The sequence below is a fragment of the Coenobita brevimanus genome, unplaced genomic scaffold, assembly GCF_032717465.1.
Source record: "Coenobita brevimanus isolate Jiangsu-jjx unplaced genomic scaffold, ASM3271746v2 jjx.HiC_scaffold_1984, whole genome shotgun sequence".
Classification (NCBI taxonomy): domain Eukaryota; kingdom Metazoa; phylum Arthropoda; class Malacostraca; order Decapoda; family Coenobitidae; genus Coenobita; species Coenobita brevimanus.
Window position 1 is genome coordinate 237,501 of NW_027642869.1, and position 8,066 is coordinate 245,566.

Below are 8,066 nucleotides of genomic sequence, written 5' to 3' on the forward strand. Positions count from 1 at the left end.
GTGGCCACAAACAAATCGCCTCCAAGTCGCCCTGTCCCCCGCCATTTCACTGCCCTGCTCCCAACTCACACCCTCCTCTCTCATTTACCTCTCCACCCCATCCCTCCATCTCATCCTCGGCCTCCCCCTCCCTCTTCCCCCCTCCACCTCACTCACATACACTCTCTTCGTCAGTCTTTCACCCTCCATCCTCTCCACATGGCCAAACCACCTCAGTGTGTTCCTCATAACGCTTCCTATCACATCCACATCAACACCACAACGCTCCTTTATATTCTCATTCGTCAGCCTGTCTCTCCACGTGACTCCACAGGCTCCTCTTAAATAACTCATTTCCACCGCTCTCACTCTTGACTTGTGTCCTTCCAACAATATCCAAGCTTCACTTCCATACGTTAGAGTTGGTATCACAATACTGTCATGTAGTAACTTTTTCACTTCCATGCTCACTTCCCTGTTTCTTATCACTGCTTTTTAAGAACCTGCAACCTTTCTTCCCTGCTGTACCCTTTCAAGCACTTCACCCTCCAAACCTCCATCCTTACTCATCACACTACCCAAGTACTTAAACGTAGGGAAGAGTAAAGTGATGGTCTTTGAGAGAGGTGAAGTTAGTGAATGTACAGCGATGTTGAATGGTGAGAAATAATAATAATAATAATAATAATAATAATAATAATAATCTATCTATCTATCTATAGCCCGACGCCCTAATCCCGCAAAGGGTGGCCACAGACAAAACGCCTCCAAGTTGCTCTGTCACCCACCATTTGACTACCCTCCCCCAACTCACCCCCCCTCCCTCATATACCTCTCAACTCCATCCCTCCACCTCATCCTCGGTCTACCCCTCCCTCTCCCTCCCTCCACCTCACCTACATACACCCTCTTAGTCAGTCTTTCATTCTCCATGCTCTCCACATGTCCACATCCACCCCACAACGTTCCTTCACTTCTTCATTCGTCAACCTGTTCCTCCACGTCACTCCACATGCTCCTCTCAAGTAACTCATTTCCACTGCTCTCACTCTTGACTTGTTCCCCTCTTGCAAGGTCCACGCCTCGCTTCCATACGTCAGGGTAGGGATCACAATACCATCATGCAGTGACTTCTTAACTTCCATACTCACCTCCCTATTTCTCATCACTGCTTTCAGTGTACCAACAACCTTCCTTCCCTGCTGTACCCTTTCACGCACTTCATCCCCCAAAGTTCCATCCTTACTCATCACACTACCCAAGTACTTGAATGCACTCACATTCTCCATATCCTCACCATCCAACCTCACTGTACATTCTGTGACTTCATTCCTCTCAAACACCATAACTTTACTTTTGTTTACATTAACTTTCAGCTTCCTCCTCCTACACACTGTCCCAAATTCATTCACCAAACCTTGCAACTCCCATTCATCTTCACTCAACAATACCGTATCATCAGCAAACACCAACACCAGAATCTTCCAAATCTCACCCTCAGTCATTAGAGCCACCCCCACATCTACTGATCTACCCTGCACCTCCTTTACAACTCCATCCATGTATATATTAAACAGCCATGGAGACATCACACAACCCTGTTTCAGTCCCACACTGAGATCAAAGAACTCACTCAGCTCACCTTCCACTCGCACCTTCATACATACTCTTCATAGCATTCAACAATTTCCCATTCACTCCATATATTCTTAATACCTTCCACATACCTTGCCTATCTATTCTGTCATAAGATTCATAACACTTGGTAAAAATGTGCTGAATACAAACACACACAATAAGCTTGCATGGTTTTTAGCAAACTCTATGGAGAACTTTTCAGCATAAATGTCATTTAGTGCATCAGTAAAATATCTAAGATGAATACAATACTGGTACTGTATAATGCTTTATGCATGAGCAACAATCCCGACAGGAATTTTTTTAAAGGATGGTACACCAACTCTGAGCGTGTAGTGACCCCACGCTATTTAGTGATCCGGCAAACACTGATAACTTGCAGGAGTTTGTGGGGGCACTTATATTGTTCACCATGTCTATATCACGTTGACAATTGGTAAGACCACAGAGAATACACACACTACTGTTCCTGTTAACTTTTAAATATATTTCTAAATCATTAGCAAAACTCTTGTATTGCCAGTTCAAAGCTAAAGTCAAGTGGCTGATGTATATAAAAAAACAATACAGGGCCTAACACTGGCCCCTGGGGTACTCCACTTAACACAGCTCGGAAGCAACTCTACCACCATCCACCACAACAGACATTTTCTTCCCGGTTAGAAATTGGTGAAGCCATGCGAGGCCATTTCCAGCAATTCCCAAGCATTGTAATTTTGTGATGAAGTTAACCAAGATAATGCGCACCTTTCCCAGCACACTCAGTTTAAAATGTCACAACAATCCTGCAGACGACAGCCACTGTGGAAGGGTGTGTTCACGTCGCTTAGAGCAACAAGTCTTGAAGGTCTCGTCAAAATTATTAATGTAAGAAGACAGAGAATTGCATGCCACATTATAAGATTATGAAAATAACCCAGGATAAAATATCAAACGAACCTCGGACAAATATAAATTCTGCAAGAAGAAATAGATAAATGCTGTATTGTAAATTTATGAAAATATATAAGGACGAAATATCAAACCTGAATATCAAAATTCCCTGCCATTCTAATTCCTCATACTGGCGCCTTATTTAAAAACCGTTTCTTCGATAAATCTATACCATTCTGATACATAATAATATTCATCATTCATTTAACTCCTCAGATTCCGGCTAAAGCCTCAGATAACCCTCTCAGGCTCCTATAATTTACTCTCAGCTGAATAAAATCATCTGACATTAGCTGGAGTGAAATATTAGATCTGTTCCAATAATGACACACTCAAGCTCGTCTCTCGATTTTAATTCACTGCCTCATCCTCCACTCCCCCCTCACCCATCCAGAAAATTACTCTCGCTCCTTCACTCCCCAGATTTACATCTGCCAATCCCTCACTCCCTATTTTCCCTCTCTCACTCCCTCCATCACCTAAATACTTCTTCTCGCTCCCCATTGCACTTCTCTGCTGTAATTTCACGCCTTCAGACTCCTCTCTCTCTCTCTCTCTCTCTCTCTCTCTCTCTCTCTCTCTCTCTCACACACACACACACACACACACACACACAACTGATATCCAAATGTAATAACTGAAATTCTCGAGTGACAGTGATGGAGAGAATGGCATGTTGAGTGAGCCTTTGACTGACTAATTTTAACAGTGCTAGAGTGAGTGAGTGTGTGGGTGTGTGAGTGAGCATGAGTGAGTGGGTGAATGAGTGGGTGGGTGGGTGAGTAAGTGAGTGAGTGGGTGAGTGAGTGAGTGAATGAATGAATGGGTGTGTGAGTGAGAATGAGTGAGTGAGTGAGTGAGTGAATGAATGGGTGAGTAAGTGAGTGAGTGGGTGAGTGAGTGAGTGAATGAATGAATGGGTGTGTGAGTGAATGAGTGGGTGAGTGAGTGAATGAATGGGTAAGTAAGTGGGTGAGTGAGTGAATGAATGGGTGAGTGAGTGAGTGAGTGGGTGAGTGAGTGAATGAATGGGTAAGTAAGTGGGTGAGTGAGTGAGTGGGTGAGTGAATGAATGGGTGAGTGAGTGAGTGAGTGAGTGAGTGGGTGAGTGAGTGAATGAATGGGTGAGTGAGTGAGTGAGTGGGTGAGTGAGTGAATGAATGGGTGAGTGAGTGAGTGAGTGGGTGAGTGAGTGAGCAAGTAAGTAAGAGAGTGAATGAGTGGGTGAGTGAAGGTACGTGGGTGATTGAGGGGGTGAGTGAGGGAGTAAGTGGGGGAGTAAGTGGGTAAGTGAGTGGGTGAGTGAGTGGGTGAGTGTGTAAGTGGGAAAGTGAGTGAGTGAGTGGGTGGGTGGGTGAGTGAGTGAGTGAATGAGTGAGCGACAAAGTGAGTGAGTGAGTGAGAAAGCGAGTGAGTGAGTGTGTGGGTGTGTGAGTGAGTGGGAAAGTGAGTGAGTGAGAAAGTGAGTGGGTGGGTGAGTGAGTGAGTGAGTGAGTGAGTGGGTGAGTGAGTGAGTGAATGAATGGGTAAGTGAGTGAGTGGGTGAGTGAGTGAGTGAGTGAGTGAGTGGGTGAGTGAGTGAGTGAGTGGGTGAGTGAGTGAATGAATGGGTAAGTGAGTGAGTGGGTGAGTGAGTGAGTGAGTGAATGAATGGGTGAATAAGTAAGTGGGTGAGTGAGTGAATGAATGGGTGAGTAAGTGGGTGAATGAGTGAGTGGGTGTGAGTGAATGAATGGGTGAGTGAGTGGGTGAGTGAGAGAGCAAGTAAGAGAGTGAATGAGTGGGTGAGTGAAGGTAAGTGGGTGATTGAGTGAGTGAGGGGGTGAGTGAGGGAGTAAATGGAGAAGTAAGTGGGTAAGTGAGTGGGTGAGTGTGTAAGTGGGAATGTGAGTGAGTGAGTGGGTGGGTGGGTGGGTAAGTGAGTGAGTGAGTGAATGAGTGAGCGACAAAGTGAGTGAGTGAGAAAGCGAGTGAGTGAGTGAGTGGATGGGTGGGTGTGTGGGTGTGTGAGTGAATGAGTGGGAAAGTGAGTGAGTGAGAAAGTGGGTGAGTGAGTGGGTGAGTGAGTGAGTGAGTGAGTGAGTGTGAGTGAGTGAGTACGCGAGTGAGAATGAGAGTGAGCCAGGGGGGAGTGAGAAAACGATCAAGTGAGTGAGTGAGTGGGTGAGTGAGAAAGCGAGTGACTGAGTGAGTGAGAAAGTGAGTGAGTGATTGAGTGAGAAGTGAGTGAGTGAGTGAGTGGGTAAGTGAGAAAGCGAGTGAGATAGTAAGTGAGTGGGAGTGAAGGGCGATAATGGTGAAGCGATGGACACAAACTTTATAGATTGGCTTTAATATATATATATATATATATATATATATATATATATATATATATATATATATATATATATATATATATGCAATAGTTATTTTGCTCTACAAAAAAGGTGACTCAAAAGATCTTAGTAACTATCGACTCATTAGCTTATTATCAGTCATTTACAAACTCTTCACTAAAGTCCTTACGAACAGAATAACAACAATTTTGGAGGAAAACCAACCTCGTGAACAGGCAGGATTCCGAAGCGGGTATTCGACCACTGATCATCTACATACATTGAATCAGCTAATTGAGAAAACTACAAAATATAATAAACCACTGTGCTTAGGTTTTGTTGATTACGAAAAGGCTTTTGATTCAGTGGAGCACAGAGCGATTATAAATTCATTGCGAGAACAAGGAGTGAGTGAGAACATTGTAAAACTGCTCGAAAACATATATAAAGAGGGAACTGCTGTAGTTTACTTACATAAGGACTCGGAAAAAAATTAAGATTGAGAAAGACGTGCGTCAGGGAGATACAATTTCACCAAAATTATTTACAGCATGCCTAGAAAGTATTTTCAGAAAGCTAGACTGGGAAAACAAAGGAGTGAACATTGATGGAGAAAAGCTAAACCATTTAAGATTTGCAGAAGACATTGTCCTAATCTCAGAAACAGCGGAGGCATTGCAAGAAATGTTAAATGACCTAAACAGAGAAAGTCTGAAAGTAGGACTGAAGATGAACCGGAGAAAAACTAATGTTTAATTCACAAACACCAAAGAGCGTCATCAGAATAAGCGATGAAATTCTTGAAGAAGTTAAGGAGTACACCTACTTGGGACGAATACTAAAATTAACGAAAGATCATGATAGCGAAATAAAAAGACGCATTACAATTGGATGGAAAGCTTTCGGAAATCATAGAGACATTATGAAAAGTAGCTTGCCAGTTTGTATGAAACGAAAAGTATATAACGAATGTATAATTCCAGCTATGACGTATGGTTGTGAGACCTGGTAATTGACAGAATCAATGGAAAATAAATTAATCCGTTCTCAGAGAGCAATGGAAAGGTCAATGTTGGGAATATCTTTAAGAGACAGGGTGAGAGAGCAGACTAAAGTCAGAGATATTATAGAAGTTATAAAAGAACAGAAATGGAGGTGGCCAGGCCATAAAGCAAGAATAAGAGATAACCGATGGAGCAGGAGGCTGACTGACTGGACACCAAGAGAATATATATATATATATATATATATATATATATATAGCCAGACGCCTCAATCCCGTTTGGGGTGGCCACAAACAAATCGCCTCCAAGTCGCCCTGTCCCCCGCCATTTCACTCCCCTGCTCCCAACTCACACCCCCCTCTCTCATATACCTCTCCACCCCATCTCTCCATCTCATCCTCGGCCTCCCCCTCCCTCTTTCCCCCTCCACCTCACTCACATACACTCTCTTCGTCAGTCTTTCACCCTCCATCCTCTCCACATGGCCAAACCACCTCAGTGTGTTCCTCATAACGCTTCCTATTACATCCACATCCACACCACAACGCTCCTTTATATCCTCATTCGTCAGCCTGTCTCTCCATGTGACTCCACAGTATATATATATATATATATATATATATATATATATATATATATATATATATATATATATATATATATATTCGTGGGTGAGTGAGTGAGTGAGTGAGTAGGTGGGTGAGTGAGAAAGTGACTGAGTGAGTGAGTGGGTGAGTGAGAAAGGCAGTGAGTGAGTGGGTAAGTGAGAGAGAAAGCGAGTGGGTGAGAAAGCGAATGAGTGGGTGAGAAAGTGCGTGAGTGGGTGAGAAAGTGAGTGAGTGGGTGAGAAAGCGAGTGAGTAAGTGAAAAAGCGAGTGACTGAGTGAGAAAGCGACTGAGTGAGTGCGTGGGTGGGTGGGAAAGTAAGTGAGTGAATGAGAAAGTGGGTGAGTGAGTGAATGGGTGAGTGAGAAAGTGGGTGAGTGAGTGAGTGAGTGGGTGAGAAAGTGAGTGGGTGAGTAAGAAGCGAGTAAGTGGGCAAGTGAGTGAGTGAGTGAAGGGCGATAATGGTGAAGCGATGGACACAAACTTTATAGATTGGCTTAATGTTTCCTTTTATGGCTACTGGACAGTCGATCTAGCTTTGACGTACGCTACTGTCACGTATAAATGTTGTGTTTTAATATCTATATTATAATGACCTGATTCCTGTATGTTTGGTTGTTACCATCACACACCAAACACCACCACATGTAGCGCCGTGTTTGCTAGAACAAGGTACTATTAAAAGATTCTGACTTGAAGACTAAAATCATTTCCAGTCCAATCGGGCCACCGGTTCCACTCCATGTCAAAGTCATTTCCTATCTTCAGTCAGTAATGCTAATGTACAGTAAATGGCTGTCAGTAAACAAGTATTAATGCCTATTTAATAAATATGGATATTATAAGTGAGTAATAAAGTCAAATGTAGAGATGATATAAGTGACGAGCTCAATGCAGGGATCCAGGCCATCCCTGGGTATGGGGTGGTCTAGGGGCAGGGCAGTCAGACCCTCCACTGATGTGTGATGCCGTGCGGTGGAGTTGAGGACAAACCTTTGAGTCATTGCAGCAGATGTCAGGTTCTGGAGGTCTCTGATCAGGATGGTCTAAGAAATATTTGTACGCAGTCCTGAGTCGCGAGTTAAACTGTTTCTTTTTCCAATTACTGCGCTAGGTCTTAGTCAAACCTATGGGGGGCACCTCAGTAATTGGGAAAATTTCATTATATTTCTACAGTAGGTGCATTGACGATTCCCTATGCATTTTATTTTCTGCATACCTGCGCTGATTTCGGGTAGTACCCCTTTTTTGTGGGAAGACATCTCTGCGCATATCACTAATTTGGCCGACCTTTACCCTTTCCTCACCAAACTCTTGAGCCAGGACAGAGTAGGTGCCCGCCTGCTACTCCTTTTCCTCGCCATGCTCATGAGCCAGGACAGGGTGGGTGCACGCCTGCTCCTCCTTTTCCTCACCATGCTCGTGAGCCAGGACAGGGTGGGTGCCTTCCTCCTCCTTTCCCGACTCAGGAGGGTTTTCATCGTGGTAAGTGGGTGGGGGGTGGGTGCCTTCCTCTCCCAGCTCAGCGGTGGGGGGGATGTTAGCGTTAGGAGGCTGGACAGGGTGGCATTCAACCGGAGAAAATATT

General features: G+C 44.1%; 1 pseudogene; it reads right to left on the reverse strand.

Annotated features, from left to right (window-relative positions):
• Window positions 1-7,842, reverse strand: part of LOC145389728 (G-protein coupled receptor moody-like) — a 43,104-nt pseudogene extending 35,262 nt beyond the window's left edge.
• Between the last annotated feature and the right edge of the window lie 224 nt (window positions 7,843-8,066).